Raw genomic sequence first — 24317 nt, 5'->3', positions numbered from 1 at the left:
AATAGCCCAGGAAGCACCGCCAGCCTGTTGGCGGTGCTTCCGCTGCCCTCCGCCATGGCGGTCATGGACCGCCAGGGTCGGAATGACCCCCTAAATCTTCATTGGAGGGAAAAATCGACGCCGCAGTACTGGAAGTCTCACTGCTTCGCGCTGACCATCGCAAATTAACTAAAAAGGTGAACAACACAGAAAGAGCATTATAAACCGTCCAACCGGAGGAATGGCGGCGAAGGGCTGATGAGCATAAGAATGGGATCTCGGGAGCAGCCCACATAGTTCCTCACAACACCACTCAATACAATGAAGAAGGAACCTGTATATAATATAATAACCTGGAATGTGAAGGGTATGGTGGGAATAAATAAACAAAATAGGATACATGCATATCTAAAACGCCACCATATCCATATAGCAATCCTCCAGGAAACACACATCACACCGGAAGACATCATGCGGCTAGAAAAGAGTTGGGCGGGACTAATATATAGCTCTGGCAACTCGTTCTCCGCAAGAGGATAGCCCTGGGGGTCCCCTACACAGTGCAACGCAGCATAACAGATAAGGATGGTAGGTTTATACGACTAAAGGGGCTGTTAGATGGGGAGGAGCTAATGATTAATGGGCTATATGTCCCGAACATTAGACAAGGTGATATCACAATTAACAAATGACCTAACTACACCCTGCGTATGGGACGGGGACATGAATTGCGTCCCGCAAATAGAGATGAATAGATCACACGCCCCACTGGTGGCCACCCCAAAAGCGAAAAATTCCCAGACATTACGATTGCGGATAACAGAACGCCACCTGATAGATATATGGAGGCATCTGCATCCGCACGACAGAGAATACTCCTACTACTCCCCAGTGCACCTTCTTCACGCCCGGAATGACCTCATCCTTACATCACAGGACCTAACACATAGAATAATGAGTGTAGACTACGCCGCCAGGGTAATCTCGGACCACTGCCCACTTACTGCACAAATTAGATGGGGCAGACCTCGCACCTGTATCCCAACCTGGCGCCTACAAACTAAACTACTACATGACCCCCCGTTCAGAAAGGAGATAGTGTCATGGCCACACAAACTTGCCAAGTCAAATCAAAGAAGTGCATGAGAAAAGCAAAGAGATATCCTCAGTGGAGACAGCAAAGCCCAACTGGAAGAAGGTTTGCAGAGTAATCTTGCGCTTATTTCAAAGGAAGAATCAAGAAGAGAAAATCCAAGATGGCCGCTGTGAGTCCTGAAGGTTAGTTACAGTTCTAGTCTTGCAATCGGTTGGTTGCTAGGTTACGAGCTCTCCAGCTGGAAGCCTTGCATTTCAACTGAGGTCTGACAGGAATCAGCTGTGTGGAGAGAGAGCGCGCTTCAGAACAGAAACTCCTGTGAGGTAAAATTACATTTGAAGATTATATTACAGAAAACGGATATATATTGTCAAGGTTTATTCGAAGAGTTTGATAGTAGACCGTTCCCATGGAAGTCGGCAAGGCTACAGAGTTAATGTATGAATTAACCTTATGTTTACAAGGTTCTTGTTTAAGATATTAAAGTCAAAGAAAAAACGAACTTTAAAAGAGCAAGCATCTACAAATGTCAAGGTTATAAACAAAGGCCAAGTTTAAAGGAGAAACAAACTGTTAACAAATAAGCATTTACAAATTCAATGGTAATAAACCAAAATAGAGTTTAACCCCTTCGCTGCCAGGCCTTTTGCCCCTCCTGTGCCAGGCCTTTTTTTGCCTATTTGGGGCAGTTCGCGCTTAGGCCCGCATAACTTTTTGTCCACATAAGCTAACCAAGCCAAATTTGCGTCCTTTTTTTCCAACATCCTAGGGATTCTGGAGGTACCCAGACTTTGTGGGTTCCCCTGAAAGAGGCCAAGAAATTGGCCAAAATACAGGGAAAATTTTGTTTTTTTCAAAAAAATTGAAAAAAGTGGCTGCAGAAGAAGGCTTGTGGTTTTTCCCCTGAAAATGGCATCAACAAAGGGTTTGCGGTGCTAAACTCAGCAGCTTCCCAGCTTTCAGGAACAGGCAGACTTGAATCAGAAAACCCAATTTTTCAACACAATTTTGGCATTTTTCTGGGACATACCCCATTTTTGCAATTTTTTGTGCTTTCAGCCTCCTTCCAGTCAATGACAGAAATGGGCATGAAACCAATGCTGGATCCCAGAAACCTAAACATTTCTAAAACGTAGAAAAAATTCTGAATTCAGCAAGGGGTCATTTGTGTAGATTCTACAAGGGTTTCCTACAGAAAATAACAACTGAAAAAGAAAAATATTGAAATTTAGGTGAAAAAAACATAAATGTTTCTCTACGTTTTACTCTGTAACTTTTCCCTGCAATGTCAGATTATAGAAAGCAATATACCGTTACGTCTGCTGGACTCCTCTGGTTGCGGGGATATATAGGGCTTGTAGGTTCATCAAGAACCCGAGGAACCCAGAGCCAATAAATGAGCTGCACCCTGACGTGCGTTTTCATTCTATACCGGGTATACAGCAATTCATTTGCTGAAATATAAAGAGTAAAAAATTGCTGTCAAGAAAACCTTTGTATTTCCAAAAAGGCCACAAGATAAGGTGTTGAGGAGCAGTGGTTATTTGCACATCTCTGAATCCCGAGGTGACCATACTAGCATGTGAATTACAGGGCTTTTCTCAAATAGATGTCTTTTTTACACACTCTCCTATATTTGGAAGGAAAAAATGTAGAGAAAGACAAGGGGAAATAACACTTGTTTTGCTAATCTATGTTCCCCCAAGTCTCCCGATAAAAATGATACCTCACTTGTGTGGGTAGGCCTAGCGCCGGCGACAGGAAACACCCCAAAGCGCAACGTGGACACATCCTAAATTTGCGAAGTGCCTAACTGTAGATTTTGGCCTCTAGCTCAGCCGGCACCTAGGGAAACCTACCAAACCTGTGCATTTCTGAAAACTAGAGACCTAGGGGAATCCAAGGAGAGGTGACTTGCGGGGCTCGGACCAGGTTCTGTTACCCAGAATCCTTTGCAAACCTCAAAATTTGGCTAAAAAAACACATGTTCCTCACATTTCTTTGGCAGAAAGTTCCGGAATCTGAGAGGAGCTACAAATTTCCTTCCACCCAGCGTTCCCCCAAGTCTCCCGATAAAAATGATACCTCACTTGCGTGGGTAGGCCTAGCGCCCGCGACAGGAAACGTCCCAAAGTGCAACGTGAACACATCCACATTTTTGGAAGACAACAGAGGTGATTTTTGCGAAGTGCCTACCTGTAGATTTTGCACTCTAGCTCAGCCGGCACCTAGGGAAACCTACCAAACCTGTGCATTTCTGAAAACTAGAGACCTAGGGGAATCCAAGGAGGGGTGACTTGCGGGGCTCGGACCAGGTTCTGTTACCCAGAATCCTTTGCAAACCTCAAAATTTGGCAAAAAAAACACATGTTCCTCACATTTCTGTGGCAGAAAGATCTGGAATCTGAGAGGAGCCACAAATTTCCTTTTACCCAGCGTTCCCCCAAGTCTCCCGATAAAAATGATACCTCACTTGTGTGGGTAGGCCTAGTGCCGGCGACAGGAAACACCCCAAAGCGCAACGTGGACACATCCTAAATTTTGGAAAAAAACAGAGGTGTTTTTTGCGAAGTGCCTACCTGTAGATTTTGGCCTCTAGCTCAGCCGGCACCTAGGGAAACCTACCAAACCTGTGCATTTCTGAAAACTAGAGACCTAGGGGAATCCAAGGAGGGGTGACTTGCGGGGCTCGAACCAGGTTCTGTTACCCAGAATCCTTTGCAAACCTCAAAATTTGGCTAAAAAAACACATGTTCCTCACATTTCTGTGGCAGAAAGTTCTGGAATCTGAGAGGAGCTACAAATTTCCTTCCACCCAGCATTCCCCCAAGTCTCCCGATAAAAATGATACCTCACTTGCGTGGGTAAGGCCTAGCGCCGGCGACAGGAAACACCCCAAAGCGCAACGTGGACACATCCTAAATTTTGGAAAAAAACAGAGGTGTTTTTTGCGAAGTGCCTAACTGTAGATTTTGGCCTCTAGCTCAGCCGGCACCTAGGGAAACCTACCAAACCTGTGCATTTCTGAAAACTAGAGACCTAGGGGAATCCAAGGAGGGGTGACTTACGGGGCTCGGACCAGGTTCTGTTACCCAGAATCGTTTGCAAACCTCAAAATTTGGCTAAAAAAACACATGTTCCTCACATTTCTGTGCCCGAAAGTTCTGGAATCTGAGAGGAGCCACAAATTTCCTTCCACCCAGCATTCCCCCAAGTCTCCCGATAAAAATGATGCCTCACTAGCGTGGGTAAGGCCTAGCGCCGGCGACAGGAAACACCCCAAAGCGCAACGTGGACACATCCTAAATTTTGGAAAAAAACAGAGGTGTTTTTTGCGAAGTGCCTAACTGTAGATTTTGGCCTCTAGCTCAGCCGGCACCTAGGGAAACCTACCAAACCTGTGCATTTCTGAAAACTAGAGACCTAGGGGAATCCAAGGAGGGGTGACTTGCGGGGCTCGGACCAGGTTCTGTTACCCAGAATCCTTTGCAAACCTCAAAATTTGGCTAAAAAAACACATGTTCCTCACATTTCTGTGCCCGAAAGTTCTGGAATCTGAGAGGAGCCACAAATTTCCTTCCACCCAGCGTTCCCCAAAGTCTCCCGATAAAAATGATACCTCACTTGTGTGGGTAGGCCTAGTGCCGGCGACAGGAAACACCCCAAAGCGCAACGTGGACACATCCTAAATTTTGGGAAAAAACAGAGGTGTTTTTTGCGAAGTGCCTAACTGTAGATTTTGGCCTCTAGCTCAGCCGGCACCTAGGGAAACCTACCAAACCTGTGCATTTCTGAAAACTAGAGACCTAGGGGAATCCAAGGAGGGGTGACTTGCGGGGCTCGGACCAGGTTCTGTTACCCAGAATTCTTTGCAAACCTCAAAATTTGGCTAAAAAAACACATGTTCCTCACATTTCTTTGGCAGAAAGTTCTGGAATCTGAGAGGAGCTACAAATTTCCTTCCACCCAGCGTTCCCCCAAGTCTTCCGATAAAAATGATACCTCACTTGCGTGGGTAGGCCTAGCGCCCGCGACAGGAAACGCCCCAAAGCGCAACGTGAACACATCCAAATTTTTGGAAGACAACAGAGGTGATTTTTGCGAAGTGCCTACCTGTAGATTTTGCCCTCTAGCTCAGCCGGCACCTAGGGAAACCTACCAAACCTGTGCATTTCTGAAAACTAGAGACCTAGGGGAATCCAAGGAGGGGTGACTTGCGGGGCTCGGACCAGGTTCTGTTACCCAGAATCCTTTGCAAACCTCAAAATTTGGCTAAAAAAACACATGTTCCTCACATTTCTTTGGCAGAAAGTTCTGGAATCTGAGAGGAGCTACAAATTTCCTTCCACCCAGCGTTCCCCCAAGTCTCCCGATAAAAATGATACCTCACTTGCGTGGGTAGGCCTAGCGCCCGCGACAGGAAACGCCCCAAAGCGTAACGTGAACACATCCACATTTTTGGAAGACAACAGAGGTGATTTTTGCGAAGTGCCTACCTGTAGATTTTGGCCTCTAGCTCAGCCGGCACCTAGGGAAACCTACCAAACCTGTGCATTTCTGAAAACTAGAGACCTAGGGGAATCCAAGGAGGGGTGACTTGCAGGGCTCGGACCAGGTTCTGTTACCCAGAATCCTTTGCAAACCTCAAAATTTGGCTAAAAAAACACATGTTCCTCACATTTCTGTGCCCGAAAGTTCTGGAATCTAAGAGGAGCCACAAATTTCCTTCCACCCAGCGTTCCCCCAAGTCTCCCGATAAAAATGATACCTCACTTGTGTGGGTAGGCCTAGTGCTGGCGACAGGAAACACCCCAAAGCGCAACGTGGACACATCCTAAATTTTGGAAAAAAACAGAGGTGTTTTTTGCGAAGTGCCTACCTGTAGATTTTGGCTTCTAGCTCAGCCGCCACCTAGGGAAACCTACCAAACCTGTGCATTTCTGAAAACTAGAGACCTAGGGGAATCCAAGGAGGGGTGACTTGCGGGGCTCGGACCAGGTTCTGTTACCCAGAATCCTTTGCAAACCTCAAAATTTGGCTAATAAAACACATGTTCCTCAAATTTCGGTGACAGAAAGTTCTGGAATCTAAGAGGAGCCACAAATTTCCTTCCACCCAGCGTTCCCCCAAGTCTCCCGATAAAAATGATACCTCACTTGTGTGGGTAGGCCTAGCGCCCGCGACAGGAAATGGCCCAAAACACAACCTGGACACATCACATTTTTTCATAGAAAACAGGGCCTACCTGTGGATTTTGGCCTCTAGCTCAGCCGGCACCTGGGGAAACCTAGCAAACCAGCGCATTTTTGAAAACTAGAAACCCAGGGGAATCCAAGATGGGGTGAATTGTGGGGCTCTGACCAGGTTCTGTTACCCAGAATCCTTTGCAAACCTCAAATTTTGGCTAAAAAAACATGTTTTCCTCACATTTCAGTGACAGAAAGTTCTGGAATCTGAGAGGAGCCACAAATTTCCTTCCATCTAGTGTTCCCCCAAGTCTCCCGATAAAAATGATACCTCACTGGTGTGGGTAGGCCTAGCGCCCGCGACAGGAAATGGCCCAAAACACAACGTGGACACATCAAATTTTTTCATAGAAAACAGTGCCTACCTGTGGATTTTGGCCTCTAGCTCAGCCGGGCCCAGGGGGGGCAGAAATGGCCTAAAATAAATTTGTCCCCCACCCCCCAACCCCCCTACCCCCCCGGGAGCGACCCTTGCCTATGGGGTCGCCCCCCCTTGCGTGACATTGGTGCCAAAAAAAAAATCCCCCGTGCCTAGTGCTTTCTGCCCCCCTTGGGGGCAGATTGACCTACAATCGGCCAATCTGCCCCCAAGGGGGGCAGAAAAGGACTAAATACAATTTGCCCCCCAGGGGAGCGACCCTTCCCTAATGGGTCGCTCCCCATCTCTACAAAAACAAACAAACAAACAAAAAAAAAACACAAAAAAAACAATTTGCCCTGGCGCCTAGAGGTTTCTGCCCCCCCCGGGGGCAGATCGGCCTAATACCAATAGGCCGATCTGCCCCCAGGGGGGCAGAAATGGCCTAAAATAAATTTGCCCCCCCAACCTCCCCGGGGAGCGACCCTTGCCTGCAAGGTCGCTCCCCTTGCGTGACGGCGCAAAAAAAAGATCCCTGGTGCCTAGTGGTTTCTGCCCCCCTTGGGGGCAGATTGACCTACAATCGGCCAATCTGCCCCCAAAGGGGGCAGAAATGGTCTAAATACAATTTGCCCCCCAGGGGAGCGACCCTTGCCTAATGCGTCGCTCCCCATCTCTAAAAAAACAAACAAACAAAAAAAAAACACAAAAAAACTATTTGCCCAGGCGCCTAGAGGTTTCTGCCCCCCCTGTGGGCAGATCGGCCTAATACCAATAGGCCGATCTGCCCCCGGGGGGGGCAGAAATGGCCTAAAATAAATTTGCCCCCCTCCCCCCCCCCCCCGGGGAGCGACCCTTGCCTACAAGGTCGCTCCCCTTGCGTGACGGCGCAAAAAAAAGATCCCTGGTGCCTAGTGGTTTCTGCCCCCCTTGGGGGCAGATTGACCTACAATCGGCCAATCTGCCCCCAAGGGGGGCAGAAATGGTCTAAATACAATTTGCCCCCCAGGGGAGCGACCCTTGCCTAATGCGTCGCTCCCCATCTCTAAAAAAACAAACAAACAAAAAAAAAACACAAAAAAACTATTTGCCCAGGCGCCTAGAGGTTTCTGCCCCCCCTGTGGGCAGATCGGCCTAATACCAATAGGCCGATCTGCCCCCGGGGGGGGCAGAAATGGCCTAAAATAGATTTGCCCCCCTCACCCCCTCCCCCCCCGGGGAGCGACCCTTGCCTACAACGTCGCTCCCCTTGCGTGACGGCGCAAAAAAAAGATCCCTGGTGCCTAGTGGTTTCTGCCCCCCTTGGGGGCAGATTGACCTACAATCGGACAATCTGCCCCCAGGGGGGGCAGAAATGGTCTAAATACAATTTGCCCCCCAGGGGAGCGACCCTTGCCTAATGCGTCGCTCCCCATCTCTAAAAAAACAAACAAACAAAAAAAAAAACACAAAAAAACTATTTGCCCAGGCGCCTAGAGGTTTCTGCCCCCCCTGTGGGCAGATCGGCCTAATACCAATAGGCCGATCTGCCCCCAGGGGGGGCAGAAATGGCCTAAAATAAATTTGCCCCCCTCACCCCCCCCCCCGGGGAGCGACCATTGCCTACAAAGTCGCTCCCCTTGCGTGACGGCGCAAAAAAAAGATCCCTGGTGCCTAGTGGTTTCTGCCCCCCTTGGGGGCAGATTGACCTACAATCGGCCAATCTGCCCCCAAGGGGGGCAGAAATGGTCTAAATACAATTTGCCCCCCAGGGGAGCGACCCTTGCCTAATGCGTCGCTCCCCATCTCTAAAAAAACAAACAAACAAAAAAAAAACACAAAAAAACTATTTGCCCAGGCGCCTAGAGGTTTCTGCCCCCCCTGTGGGCAGATCGGCCTAATACCGATAGGCCGATCTGCCCCCGGGGGGGGCAGAAATGGCCTAAAATAGATTTGCCCCCCTCACCCCCCCCCACCCCCGGGGAGCGACCCTTGCCTACAAGGTCGCTCCCCTTGCGTGACGGCGCAAAAAAAAGATCCCTGGTGCCTAGTGGTTTCTGCCCCCCTTGGGGGCAGATTGACCTACAATCGGCCAATCTGCCCCCAGGGGGGGCAGAAATGGTCTAAATACAATTTGCCCCCCAGGGGAGCGACCCTTGCCTAATGCGTCGCTCCCCATCTCTAAAAAAACAAACAAACAAAAAAAAAACAAAAAAACTATTTGCCCAGGCGCCTAGAGGTTTTTGCCCCCCCTGTGGGCAGATCGGCCTAATACTGATAGGCCGATCTGCCCCCAGTGGGGGCAGAAATGGCCTAAAATAAATTTGCCCCCCTCACCCCCGCCCGGGGAGCGACCCTTGCCTACAAGGTCGCTCCCCTTGCGTGACAGCGCAAAAAAAAGATCCCTGGTGCCTAGTGGTTTCTGCCCCGGCAGATTGACCTAAAATCGGCCGATCTGCCCGCAAGGGGGGCAGAAAAGGACTAAATACAATTTGCCCCCCAGGGGAGCGACCCTTCCCTAATGGGTCGCTCCCCATCTCTACAAAAACAGACAAATAAACAAAAAAAAAACACAAAAAAAACAATTTGCCCTGGCGCCTAGAGGTTTCTGCCCCCCCGGGGGCAGATCGGCCTAATACCAATAGGCCGATCTGCCCCCAGGGGGGCAGAAATGGCCTAAAATAAATTTGCCCCCCAACCCCCCCGGGGAGCGACCCTTGCCTGCAAGGTCGCTCCCCTTGCGTGACGGCGCAAAAAAAAGATCCCTGGTGCCTAGTGGTTTCTGCCCCCCTTGGGGGCAGATTGACCTACAATCGGCCAATCTGCCTCCAAGGGGGGCAGAAATGGTCTAAATACAATTTGCCCCCCAGGGGAGCGACCCTTGCCTAATGCGTCGCTCCCCATCTCTACAAAAACAAACAAACAAAAAAAAACCCACACAAAAAAAAATGTGCCCTGGCGCCTAAAGGTTTCTGCCCCCCCCGGGGGCAGATCGGCCTAATACCAATAGGCCGATCTGCCCCCAGGGGGGCAGAAATGGCCTAAAATAAATTTGCCCCCCCACCCCACCCGGGAGCGACCCTTGCCTGCAAGGTCGCTCCCCTTGCGTGACGGCGCAAAAAAAAGATCCCTGGTGCCTAGTGGTTTCTGCCCCCCTTGGGGGCAGATTGACCTACAATCGGCCAATCTGCCCCCAAAGGGGGCAGAAATGGTCTAAATACAATTTGCCCCCCAGGGGAGCGACCCTTGCCTAATGTGTCGCTCCCCATCTCTAAAAAAACAAACAAACAAAAAAAAAAACACAAAAAAACTATTTGCCCAGGAGCCTAGAGGTTTCTGCCCCCCCTGTGGGCAGATCGGCCTAATACCAATAGGCCGATCTGCCCCCAGGGGGGGGCAGAAATGGCCTAAAATAAATTTGCCCCCCTCACCCCCCCCCCCGGGGAGCGACCCTTGCCTACAAGGTCGCTCCCCTTGCGTGACGGCGCAAAAAAAAGATCCCTGGTGCCTAGTGGTTTCTGCCCCCCTTGGGGGCAGATTGACCTACAATCGGCCAATCTGCCCCCAAGGGGGGCAGAAATGGTCTAAATACAATTTGCCCCCCAGGGGAGCGACCCTTGCCTAATGCGTCGCTCCCCATCTCTAAAAAAACAAACAAACAAAAAAAAAAAAACCAAAAAACTATTTGCCCAGGCGCCTAGAGGTTTCTGCCCCCCCTGTGGGCAGATCGGCCTAATACCAATAGGCCGATCTGCCCCCAGGGGGGGCAGAAATGGCCTAAAATAAATTTGCTCCCCTCACCCCCCCCCTCCCGGGGAGCGACCCTTGCCTACAAGGTCGCTCCCCTTGCGTGACGGCGCAAAAAAAAGATCCCTGGTGCCTAGTAGTTTCTGCCCCCCTTGAGGGGCAGATTGACCTACAATCGGCCAATCTGCCCGCAAGGGGTGCAGAAAAAGACTAAATACAATTTGCCCCCCAGGGGAGCGACCCTTCCCTAATGGGTCGCTCCCCATCTCTACAAAAACAAACAAACAAACAAAAAAAAAACACAAAAAAAACAATTTGCCCTGGCGCCTAGAGGTTTCTGCCCCCCCCGGGGGCAGATCGGCCTAATACCAATAGGCCGATCTGCCCCCAGGGGGGGGTAGAAATGGCCTAAAATAAATTTGCCCCCCCAACCCCTCCGGGGAGCGACCCTTGCCTGCAAAGGTCGCTCCCCTTGCGTGACGGCGCAAAAAAAAGATCCCTGGTGCCTAGTGGTTTCTGCCCCCCGTGGGGGCAGATTGACCTACAATCGGCCAATCTGCCTCCAAGGGGGGCAGAAATGGTCTAAATACAATTTGCCCCCCAGGGGAGCGACCCTTGCCTAATGCGTCGCTCCCCATCTCTAAAAAAACAAACAAACAAAAAAAAAACCCACACAAAAAAAAATGTGCCCTGGCGCCTAAAGGTTTCTGCCCCCCCCGGGGGAAGATCGGCCTAATACCAATAGGCCGATCTGCCCCCAGGGGGGCAGAAATGGCCTAAAATAAATTTGCCCCCCCACCCCCCCCGGGGAGCGACCCTTGCCTGCAAGGTCGCTCCCCTTGCGTGACGGCGCAAAAAAAAGATCCCTGGTGCCTAGTGGTTTCTGCCCCCATTGGGGGCAGATTGACCTACAATCGGCCAATCTGCCCCCAAAGGGGGCAGAAATGGTCTAAATATAATTTGCCCCCCAGGGGAGCGACCCTTGCCTAATGCGTCGCTCCCCATCTCTAAAAAAACAAACAAACAAAAAAAAAAACACAAAAAAACTATTTGCCCAGGCGCCTAGAGGTTTCTGCCCCCCCTGTGGGCAGATCGGCCTAATACCAATAGGCCGATCTGCCCCCAGGGGGGGCAGAAATGGCCTAAAATAAATTTGCCCCCCTCACCCCCCCCCCGGGGAGCGACCCTTGCCTACAAAGTCGCTCCCCTTGCGTGACGGCGCAAAAAAAAGATCCCTGGTGCCTAGTGGTTTCTGCCCCCCTTGGGGGCAGATTGACCTACAATCGGCCAATCTGCCCCCAAGGGGGGCAGAAATGGTCTAAATACAATTTGCCCCCCAGGGGAGCGACCCTTGCCTAATGCGTCGCTCCCCATCTCTAAAAAAACAAACAAACAAAAAAAAAACACAAAAAAACTATTTGCCCAGGCGCCTAGAGGTTTCTGCCCCCCCTGTGGGCAGATCGGCCTAATACTAATAGGCCGATCTGCCCCCAGGGGGGGCAGAAATGGCCTAAAATAAATTTGCCCCCCTCACCCCCCCCCGGGGAGCGACCCTTGCCTACAAGGTCGCTCCCCTTGCGTGACGGCGCAAAAAAAAGATCCCTGGTGCCTAGTGGTTTCTGCCCCCCTTGGGGGCAGTTTGACCTAAAATCGGCCGATCTGCCCCCAAAGCGGGCAGAAATGGCCTAAATACAATTTGCCCCTCCAGGGGAGCGACCCTTGCCTAAGAGGACGCTCCCCATCTGTAAAACACAACAACTACAAAAATCCCTGGTGCCTAGTGGTTTCTCCCCCCCGTGGGGGCAGATCGGCCTAATAAAAATAGGCTGATCTGCCCCCATGGGGGGCAGAAATGGCCTAAAATAAATTTGCCCCCCAAGGGAACGACCCTTGCCTAAGGGGTCGCTCCCCTTACGTGAAAAACAAACAAAAAAAACTCCCTGGTGTCTAGTGGTTTCTGCCCCCCTTGGGGGCAGATTGGCCTCATAAAAATAAGCCAATCTACCCCCAAAGGGGGCAGAAATGGCCTAAATATAATTTCCCCCTATGGGAGCGACCCTTGCCTAAGGGGTCGCATCCCACACCTAAAAAACAAAAGAAAACAAATAAAAAAAAAATAAAAAAAAAAAAGTATCCCTGGTGTCTAGAGGTTTCAGCCCCCACTGGGGGCAGATCGGTCTAATAATAGGCCGATCTGCCCCCAGGGGGGGCAGAAAAGGCCTTAAAAAAAAATGACCCCCTGGGAGCGACCCTTGCCCAAGGGGTCGCTCCCTTCTGTCAATTTCATATAAAAAAAAAAAATCCCTGGTGTCTAGTGGGGTTTCAAAAGCCGGATTGCAAGCAATTCGGCTTTTGAAACCCTCGGAGAGACTTCAAAGGGAAGTCAATACATTTCCTTCCCTTTGAAGCCCCTCCGGGCCTCCCCCACGTGATCGAAAGAGAAATGCTGAGCATTTCTCTTTCGATCGCGCTGGAAGCTCTGCTTCCAGCGCGATGGGGGAGGTTGTGTGATTGTCAGCGCACGCTCGCGCGCTGACGTCACAGGGGGGGTGGGGGGGGGGTCAGGGGTTGAAGGGGAAGGGATTCCCCTGTCAGCCCTGACCTAGGGGGGTGGGGGGGCGGCCCTCGGGAGGAGCGCTAGCGCTTCTCCCGAGGGCAGCATTCAGGACGTAATGGTTACGTCCATGGCGCCACACGGGCGCTGCCATGGACGTAACCATTACGTCCGTGGCGGGGAAGGGGTTAAAAGAGAAACGAACTTAAATAAACAAGCATTTACAACTACAAGTTATCGACAGATGTCGAAGTAAGGATGGAGAAACTAACTGTAATAAACAAGCATTTACAAATACAAGTTATCATCAAATGTCGAAGTAAGAAAGGAGAAACGAACATTAATAAACAAGCATTTACAAATACAAGTATTGACAGAAGTCACAATAAGACAGGAGAAATTAAATAACATCAGCTGATTTGAAGAACGCATTATCACCAACTATATATATATATATAGCAACATAAAACCAATCTCTAACAAAGGTTGAGAAGTTCTTCCAGAATCAGTAATAAGCATTTTTTTAAGAAGAGCTATCATTTATAGAGAGAAGCAAGGCTACAGAGAACTCAGGATGAGTGAAGAAATAGAATTAAAGAGAATTAAGTGTTGAGAGTAGAAAGTGAAAAACTGATGTTGTATGTCCCTAGTAATCGCGACTGTGACTCTTGCAGGTGCTGTATCCAATCTTAGATGTGAAGAGGCAGACTGAGTACTGGCGTTCATCATCTCTGTGGCAGTCTCTCTACCATCCCATTCCCCTTTCCCCCTCCGGGGTACTCAGCACGAAGGATTAATATTCGTTGTGAGTAGCTCGGGTCGGGACTGAGGAGTTATCTTCTGCTTCTGAGGAAATCGAATTGAAGTATCCTGACAGATTGAAGTGCCATCACCCTAATTTTAGGGAAAAAAACAGATTTCCTCCTGAGCAGAATGGCAGAAGGAATTGATATAAAAGCATTAGCCACCGTTTTGGAAGGGTTACAGAAACAATTAAATAACACCATAGAAGAAACAGTCCAAATAAAACAGCTAATAAATGAGTTAGGGAACACCGCTAAATCAAATGAATCTGTGTTTTCACAAATCCCTAGCCCTTCACAGTCTGCAGGTATATCCACTCAAGTAATTCATGCGGTTTCCCCTATTATTCCTTTGGCTCAACCAGAGCGCTTCGGTGGGGATCCAAATAAGGCGCAGATTTTTCTGACCCAATGCTCATTGCATTTTTTATGTAGACCAGTCATTTTTTCCGAAGACCAGTCCAAAGTGGCATTTATATTGTCTTATCTGACAGGAGATGCGGCCGCATGGTCCATGCCAATAATTTCCAGAAATGATCCTGTTTTATATAATTTCCAAAATTTCAAGGAAGAGTTCTTAAGAATATTTGATCGGCGAACTGCAGCTCAAGCCACTGACAATGAACTACTGGAAATCAGGCAAGGTAATAAAGATCTAGTAGCCTATCTGGCTCATTTCAATAAACTCATTGTAGAGACTGCCTGGCCGGAGTCAAAAAGAGCCGCCATATTTTATCGTGGACTGAGAGATGAATTGAAAGATGCCTTAGCACAAGTTCCAAATAGACCCACCGAAATTTCGGAGTTAATTGATCTTGTGTTACAGATTGACCACCGGTTAACTGAACGCAGAGCAGAAAAGAGAAGAGAGTATCGATCATTTCCCCTGAGAATTGATTGCGTAAGAAATGATCATACGAGAGCCGGAGAAGGGATAACGATAGAAGAACCAATGCAAATTGGTTCCATCCGAGGTCCTTTATCTAAGGAAGAAAAAGAGAAAAGAAGAGTGAATCAACTATGTTTATATTGCGGTGCATCTGGGCATTTTGTTAAAAACTGTCCCAAGAAACCCAAAGCTCTTCAGTCGGGAAAAGGCCAGTTTCATCAGTAGAGAGAATTGCCCTGATAAAAGCAGAACCCAAGACAACTCCTTTAGATCAATGAGTGGCGAATACCTTACAAACCGCAGCGCCACATTTGGTACAAACAGTATCAGTTAAGACCCTTGAGAAGGAAATTCAAGGGATCTCAGTTATGATAGACTCTGGAGCTACGGGCAACTTCTGTGATATCAAATACGCTTGTAAAATGGGTATTCGATTTATCAAGAAATCTACTTTGGAAGTAGTAAGAGCTGTGGATGGAACCAATCTTTCTTCAGGACCCATTTCCCATGAGACCGAACCAATTCAGATGCAAGGTTTTGGTGGACATCAGGAGCAGATAATCTTTAATTTGATAGATGCTCCACAATTTCAACTCATTTTGGGTCTGCCCTGGCTTACAGAACATAATCCACAAATTGATTGGAGCAAAAGAACGATCAAGATGAATTCCTCTTACTGCAAAGAGAATTGCTTTCATGATGGAGTGGAAGTGTCCACCAAGTCCCAAGCGGCCTGTTTATCATCACACTCTTCAATGATCTGTGCACTAAAGACAGCAGAAATCCCAAAAGAATATGAGGATTTAGTCGCCATTTTTGATGAAAAGGAGGCTGAGAAATTGCCACCACATCGACCCTACGACTGCAAAATTTAACTGGAACCAGGTGTGATATTGCCATGTAGCAGAATATACGCATTGACCGAAGCAGAGAATCAACATTTAAAGGAGTTTTTGGATCAATATCTTGCTAATGGTTTTATTCGTCCTTCTGAATCTCCAGTGTCATCCCCACTATTTTTCATACCAAAGAAGGATGGGAGTCTTCGAACTTGCATTGATTATCGAGCCCTCAATCAGGTTACCATCAAGAATCGATACCCACTGCCTTTAGTGTCAGTTTTATTATACAGGGAGTGCAGAATTATTAGGCAAGTTGTATTTTTGAGGATTAATTTTATTATTGAACAACAACCATGTTCTCAATGAACCCAAAAAACTCATTAATATCAAAGCTGAATATTTTTGGAAGTAGTTTTTAGTTTGTTTTTAGTTTTAGCTATGTTAGGGGGATATCTGTGTGTGCAGGTGACTATTACTGTGCATAATTATTAGGCAACTTAACAAAAAAAAATATATACCCATTTCAATGATTTATTATTACCAGTGAAACCAATATAACATCTCAACATTCACAAATATACATTTCTGACATTGAAAAACAAAACAAAAACAAATCAGTGACCAATATAGCCACCTTTCTTTGCAAGGACACTCAAAAGCCTGCCATCCATGGATTCTGTCAGTGTTTTGATCTGTTCACCATCAACATTGCGTGCAGCAGCAACCACAGCCTCCCAGACACTGTTCAGAGAGGTGTACTGTTTTCCCTCCTTGTAAATCTCACATTTGATGATGGACCACAGGTTCTCAATGGGGTTCAGATCAGGTGAACAAGGAGGCCATGTCATTAGATTTCCTTCTTTTATACCCTTTCTTGCCAGCCACGCTGTGGAGTACTTGGACGCGTGTGATGGAGCATTGTCCTGCATGAAAATCATGTTTTTCTTGAAGGATGCAGACTTCTTCCTGTACCACTGCTTGAAGAAGGTGTCTTCCAGGAACTGGCAGTAGGACTGGGAGTTGAGCTTGACTCCATCCTCAACCCGAAAAGGCCCCACAAGCTCATCTTTGATGATACCAGCCCAAACCAGTACTCCACCTCCACCTTGCTGGCGTCTGAGTCGGACTGGAGCTCTCTGCCCTTTACCAATCCAGCCACGGGCCCATCCATCTGGCCCATCAAGACTCACTCTCATTTCATCAGTCCATAAAACCTTAGAAAAATCAGTCTTGAGATATTTCTTGGCCCAGTCTTGACGTTTCAGCTTGTGTGTCTTGTTCAGTGGTGGTCGTCTTTCAGCCTTTCTTACCTTGGCCATGTCTCTGAGTATTGCACACCTTGTGCTTTTGGGCACTCCAGTGATGTTGCAGCTCTGAAATATGGCCAAACTGGTGGCAAGTGGCATCGTGGCAGCTGCACGCTTGACTTTTCTCAGTTCATGGGCAGTTATTTTGCGCCTTGGTTTTTCCACACGCTTCTTGCGACCCTGTTGACTATTTTGAATGAAACGCTTGATTGTTCGATGATCACGCTTCAGAAGCTTTGCAATTTTAAGAGTGCTGCATCCCTCTGCAAGATATCTCACTATTTTTGACTTTTCTGAGCCTGTCAAGTCCTTCTTTTGACCCATTTTGCCAAAGGAAAGGAAGTTGCCTAATAATTATGCACACCTGATATAGGGTGTTGATGTCATTAGACCACACCCCTTCTCATTACAGAGATGCACATCACCTAATATGCTTAATTGGTAGTAGGCTTTCGAGCCTATACAGCTTGGAGTAAGACAACATGCATAAAGAGGATGATGTGGTCAAAATACTCATTTGCCTAATAATTCTGCACTCCCTGTATCAAGTAAAGAATGCTAGAATCTACACCAAATTGGACCTGCGAGGAGCATATCATTTGATTCGAGTGGCTTCAGGGGATGAATGGAAAACCGCTTTTCGGACTCGATACGGATTATTTGAATATCAAGTGATGCCTTATGGGTTATGCAATGCTCCCACTGCCTTCCAGCATTACGTTAATGATATATTATGACAATTACTCGACCGGATTGCCGTGGTTTATATAGATGACATTTTAATCTTTTCCGACAATCTACAGGAGCACATTTCCCATGTTCGATCCATCCTCACAAGGTTGCAAGAAAACCATCTCTATGTAAAATTGGAGAAGTGTGCATTTCATGTGGAACGAGTTGAGTTCTTAGGATTCATTTTGTCACCAGAAGGAGTTAGTATGGATCCTGCCAAGATAAAGACAGTGCAACATTGGCCTTCTCCTTGCAATGTCAAAGAGATCCAGAGTTTCTTGGGGTTCGCTAATTTTTATCGAAGATTCATATCCAATTTTTCTCAAACAGTTACACCCATTACTCGATTGTTGAAGAAAGGAGTGAAGTTTGAGTGGACAAAAGAAGCTGAAAATAATTTTTTGAAGAATTCCTTCGTCTCAGCTCCAATCTTGCTCCACCCCAATCCAGATGAGCCATATTATGTGGAGGCAGATGCTTCAGATGTTGCCATAGGAGGTATCCTTTCCCAGCGTCATAAAGATACAGGTCAATTACATCCAGTGGCCTATTTCTCTCGAAAATTAACACCACCAGAGATAAATTATTCAATTGCGGATTAGGAGCTATTGGCAGTCAAATAAACTTTTCGTGAGTGGAGGCATTACATTTTGGGAGCTAAGCATAAAGTGACCGTTTACACGGACCACTGAAATTTACAGTTTTTAAAATCAGCTCGAACTCTAACAGCTAGACAACTGCGTTGGTCCCTATATTTTGCAGACTTTGATTTTGTTATCACTTTCAGACAAGGAAAAGTAAATGGGAAGGCAGATGCTCTATCTCGAATTGATACCGGTGCAGTTAAAGAGCCTCCAGAAAAAGAATTGATTATTCCACAAGAGAAGTTCACATCTGCCATATTGTATGAAAATTTAACCAAAGAAATTCAAGAAAACTTAACATTCGAAGGAATGCTGAAGTGGTCCAAAGAAGGCCAAGGAAGAGAAATCAAAAAAGGTTTGCCATACTTTAAAGGTGCACTGTATGTTCCGACTGTGGAGCTGCAAGAAAAAATTCTTCAGGCTTATCATGACGATCAATTGGCTGGACACAAAGGAATTCAAAAGACTCAAAATCTAATACAGCGAGAATTTTGGTGGCCAAAAATGAGAACTCAGATAAGATAATATGTGTCAACTTGTGACAAATGTCAAAGAGGGAAATCAAATAGAACAGCTTCACAAGGTCTGTTAAGACCTTTGCCCACTGCACCCCATGCCTGGCATACTGTTACTATGGATCTTATAGTGGACCTCCCTAGTAGCCAAGGTTTTAACACTATCCTAGTTTTTGTAGACACTTTCACTAAAATGGCACATTTCATTCCTTTGAAAGAAATCCCTCGAGCCCCACAGGTTGCACAGTTGTTTACACAACACATAGTACGCGCCCATGGTATCCCAAAAATTCTAGTTTCAGACAGGGGGTCCCAATTTGTTTCTCGCTTTTGGAAGGCCTTTAGTAAAAGATTAGGAATTGATTCTCATTACTGTACCAGTTACCATCCTGAAACCGATGGGCAAACAGAGAGAGTGAATCAAGAGTTAGAACAGTATTTAAGACTCAATTTATTCGATAAAGAGAAGGAATGGCCCGAGATGATGTGGGCAGCTGAATTTGCTTACAATAATGCTGTTCATTCCACCACTGGGTTCACCCCATTTTATCTGAACCATGGTAGACATCCTAATGTAATGTTGGGTAAAGAAGATGATTCAGTGCCTGCAGTAGAAGAGATGGTGAGGGATTTGCAGACCACGTTAGTTAGGGCTAGAAAAAACATCATTCAAGCAAAAGACTCATATAAGAATCAGGCTGATAGAAAAAGAAGAGAGAGCCCCATTTATTCGAAAGGAGACAAAGTTTGGTTATCCACTCGTCATTTACGTCTCAAAGGAAATCGTAAATGTCAGCCACGATTTATAGGCCCATTCAAAGTTGACAAGATGATCAATCCAGTGGCAGTTAAATTGCAGTTGCCAGCTCATCTAAAGATACATCCTGTTTTCCATGTCTCCTTGTTAAAGAACAGTCCTCCAAATTTACGTCAAAACTCCCCTCCAATTCCTATCCAGATTAGCTCTGCAGAAGAGTATGAGGTCAATCAAATCTTAGATTCCAAAATCCGTAATGGCCAGCTTTATTATCTAATTGATTGGAAAGGTTATGGTCCAGAGGAACGATCCTGGGAGCCGCACGAGTATGTACATGCTTCAAGATTAGTGAGAAACTTTCATAGAACCTACCCAAGCAAACCTAAATTGGAGAACTGTTCCTTGAGAGGGAGTACTGTCATGACCACACAAACTTGCCAAGTCAAATCAAAGAAGTGCATGAGAAAAGCAAAGAGATATCCTCAGTGGAGACAGCAAAGCCCAAACTGGAAGAAGGTTTGAAGAGTAATCTTGCGCTTATTTCAAAGGAAGAATCAAGAAGAGAAGATCCAAGATGGCCGCTGTGAGTCCTGAAGGTTAGTTACATTTCTAGTCTTGCAATCGGTTGGTTGCAAGGTTACGAGCTCTTCAGCTGGAAGCCTTGCACTTCAACTGAGGTTTGACAGGAATCAGCTGTGTGGAGAGAGAGCGCGCTTAAGAACAGAAACTCCTGTGAGGTAAAATTACATTTGAAGATTATATTACAGAAAACGGATACATATTGTCAAGGTTTATTCGAAGAGTTTGATAGTAGACCGTTCCCGTGGAAGTTGGCAAGGCTACAGAGTTAATGTATGAATTAACCTTATGTTTACAAGGTTCTTGTTTAAGATATTAAAGACAAAGAAAAAACGAACTTTAAAAGAGCAAGCATCTACAAATGTCAAGGTTATAAACAAAGGCCAAGTTTAAAGGAGAAACGAACTGTTAACAAATAAGCATTTACAAATTCAATGGTAAGAAACCAAAATAGAGTTTAAAAGAGAAACAAACTTAAATAAACAAGCATTTACAACTACAAGTTATCGACAGATGTCGAAGTAAGGAAGGAGAAACTAACTGTAATAAACAAGCATTTACAAATACAAGTTATCAACAAATGTCGAAGTAAGAAAGGAGAAACAAACTTTAATAAACAAGCATTTACAAATACAAGTATTGACAGAAGTCACAATAAGACAGGAGAAATTAAATAACATCAACTGATTTGAAGAACGCATTATCACCAACTATATATATATACATAGCAACATAAAACCAATCTCTAACAAAGGTTGAGAAGTTCTTCCAGAATCAGTAATAAGCATTTTTTTAAGAAGAGCTATCATTTATAGAGAGAAGCAAGGCTACAGAGAACTCAGGGTGAGTGAAGAAATAATAGAATTAAAGAGAATTAAGTGTTGAGAGTAGAAAGTGAAAAACTGATGTTGTATGTCCCTAGTAATTGCAACTATGACTCTTGCAGGTGCTGTATCCAATCTTAGATGTGAAGAGGCAGACTGAGTACTGGCGTTCATCATCTCTGTGGCAGTCTCTCTACCATCCCATTCCCCTTTCCCCCTCCGGGGTACTCAGCGCGAAGGATTAATATTCGTTGTGAGTAGCTCGGGTCGGGACTGAGGAGTTATCTTCTGCTTCTGAGGAAATCGAATTGAAGTATCCTGACAGATTGAAGTGCCATCACCCTAATTTTAGGGAAAAAAACAGATTTCCTCCTGAGCAGAATGGCAGAAGGAATTGATATAAAAGCATTAGCCACCGTTTTGGAAGGGTTACAGAAACAATTAAATAACACCATAGAAGAAACAGTCCAAATAAAACAGCTAATAAATGAGTTAGGGAACACCGCTAAATCAAATGAATCTGTGTTTTCACAAATCCCTAGCCCTTCACAGTCTGCAGGTATATCCACTCAAGTAATTCATGCGGTTTCCCCTATTATTCCTTTGGCTCAACCAGAGCGCTTCGGTGGGGATCCAAATAAGGCGCAGATTTTTCTGACCCAATGCTCATTGCATTTTTTATGTAGATCAGTCATTTTTTCCGAAGACCAGTCCAAAGTGGCATTTATATTGTCTTATCTGACAGGAGATGCGGCCGCATGGTCCATGCCAATAATTTCCAGAAATGATCCTGTTTTATATAATTTCCAAAATTTCAAGGAAGAGTTCTTAAGAATATTTGATCGGCGAACTGCAGCTCAAGCCACTGACAATGAACTACTGGAAATCAGGCAAGGTAATAAAGATCTAGTAGCCTATCTGGCTCATTTCAATAAACTCATTGTAGAGACTGCCTGGCCGGAGTCAAAAAGAGCCGCCATATTTTATCGTGGACTGAGAGATGAATTGAAAGATGCCTTAGCACAAGTTCCAAATAGACCCACCGAAATTTCGGAGTTAATTGATCTTGTGTTACAGATTGACCACCGGTTAACTGAACGAAGAGCAGAAAAGAGAAGAGAGTATCGATCATTTCCCATGAGAATTGATTGCGTAAGAAATGATCATACGAGAGCCGGAGAAGGGATAACGATAGAAGAACCAATGCAAATTGGTTCCATCCGAGGTCCTTTATCTAAGGAAGAAAAAGAGAAAAGAAGAGTGAATCAACTATGTTTATATTGCGGTGCATCTGGGCATTTTGTTAAAAACTGTCCCAAGAAACCCAAAGCTCTTCAGTCGGGAAAAGGCCAGTTTCATCAGTAGAGGGAATTGCCCTGATAAAAGCAGAACCCAAGACAACTCCTTTAGATCAATGAGTGGCGAATACCTTACAAACCGCAGCGCCACATTTGGTACAAACAGTATCAGTTAAGACCCTTGAGAAGGAAATTCAAGGGATCTCAGTTATGATAGACTCTGGAGCTACGGGCAACTTCTGTGATATCAAATACGCTTGTAAAATGGGTATTCGATTTATCAAGAAATCTACTTTGGAAGTAGTAAGAGCTGTGGATGGAACCAATCTTTCTTCAGGACCCATTTCCCATGAGACCGAACCAATTCAGATGCAAGGTTTTGGTGGACATCAGGAGCAGATAATCTTTAATTTGATAGATGCTCCACAATTTCAACTCATTTTGGGTCTGCCCTGGCTTACAGAACATAATCCACAAATTGATTGGAGCAAAAGAACGATCAAGATGAATTCCTCTTACTGCAAAGAGAATTGCTTTCATGATGGAGTGGAAGTGTCCACCAAGTCCCAAGCGGCCTGTTTATCATCACACTCTTCAATGATCTGTGCACTAAAGACAGCAGAAATCCCAAAAGAATATGAGGATTTAGTCGCCATTTTTGATGAAAAGGAGGCTGAGAAATTGCCACCACATCGACCCTACGACTGCAAAATTGAACTGGAACCAGGTGTGATATTGCCATGTAGCAGAATATACGCATTGACCGAAGCAGAGAATCAACATTTAAAGGAGTATTTGGATCAATATCTTGCTAATGGTTTTATTCGTCCTTCTGAATCTCCAGTGTCATCCCCACTATTTTTCATACCAAAGAAGGATGGGAGTCTTCGAACTTGCATTGATTATCGAGCCCTCAATCAGGTTACCATCAAGAATCGATACCCACTGCCTTTAGTGTCAGTTTTATTATATCAAGTAAAGAATGCTAGAATTTACACCAAATTGGACCTGCGAGGAGCATATCATTTGATTCGAGTGGCTTCAGGGGATGAATGGAAAACCGCTTTTCGGACTCGATACGGATTATTTGAATATCAAGTGATGCCTCATGGGTTATGCAATGCTCCCGCTGCCTTCCAGCATTACGTTAATGATATATTATGAGAATTACTCGACCGGATTGCCGTGGTTTATATAGATGACATTTTAATCTTTTCCGACAATCTACAGGAGCACATTTCCCATGTTCGATCCATCCTCACAAGGTTGCAAGAAAACCATGTCTATGTAAAATTGGAGAAGTGTGCATTTCATGTGGAACGAGTTGAGTTGTTAGGGTTCATTTTGTCACCAGAAGGAGTTAGTATGGATCCTGCCAAGATAAAGACAGTGCAACATTGGCCTTCTCCTTGCAATGTCAAAGAGATCCAGAGTTTCTTGGGGTTCGCTAATTTTTATCGAAGATTCATATCCAATTTTTCTCAAACAGTTACACCCATTACTCGATTGTTGAAGAAAGGAGTGAAGTTTGAGTGGACAAAAGAAGCTGAAAATAATTTTTTGAAGAATTCCTTCGTCTCAGCTCCAATCTTGCTCCACCCCAATCCAGATGAGCCATATTATGTGGAGGCAGATGCTTCAGATGTTGCCATAGGAGGTATCCTTTCCCAGCGTCATAAAGATACAGGTCAATTACATCCAGTGGCCTATTTCTCTCGAAAATTAACGCCACCAGAGATAAATTATTCAATTGCGGATTAGGAGCTATTGGCAGTCAAATAAACTTTTCGTGAGTGGAGGCATTACATTTTGGGAGCTAAGCATAAAGTGACCGTTTACACGGACCACTGAAATTTACAGTTTTTAAAATCAGCTCGAACTCTAACAGCTAGACAACTGCGTTGGTCCCTATATTTTGCAGACTTTGATTTTGTTATCACTTTCAGACAAGGAAAAGTAAATGGGAAGGCAGATGCTCTATCTCGAATTGATACCGGTGCAGTTAAAGAGCCTCCAGAAAAAGAATTGATTATTCCACAACAGAAGTTCACATCTGCCATATTGTATGAAAATTTAACCAAAGAAATTCAAGAAAACTTAACATTCGAAGGAATGCTGAAGTGGTCCAAAGAAGGCCAAGGAAGAGAAATCAAAAAAGGTTTGCCATA

General features: G+C 45.8%; 1 protein-coding gene across 2 annotated transcripts in view; it reads right to left on the bottom strand.

Moving 5' to 3' along the window:
- TTLL7 (tubulin tyrosine ligase like 7) overlaps positions 1 to 24317 on the bottom strand; it is a 950867-nt gene that overhangs the window by 570574 nt on the left and 355976 nt on the right. The gene's annotated exons all lie outside the window — the stretch shown is intronic.

The sequence above is a fragment of the Pleurodeles waltl genome, chromosome 4_2 (genome assembly GCF_031143425.1).
Source record: "Pleurodeles waltl isolate 20211129_DDA chromosome 4_2, aPleWal1.hap1.20221129, whole genome shotgun sequence".
Lineage (NCBI taxonomy): Eukaryota > Metazoa > Chordata > Amphibia > Caudata > Salamandridae > Pleurodeles > Pleurodeles waltl.
Note: the sequence above shows the minus strand (reverse complement) of the source record. Positions and strands in the feature narration are given on the sequence as shown.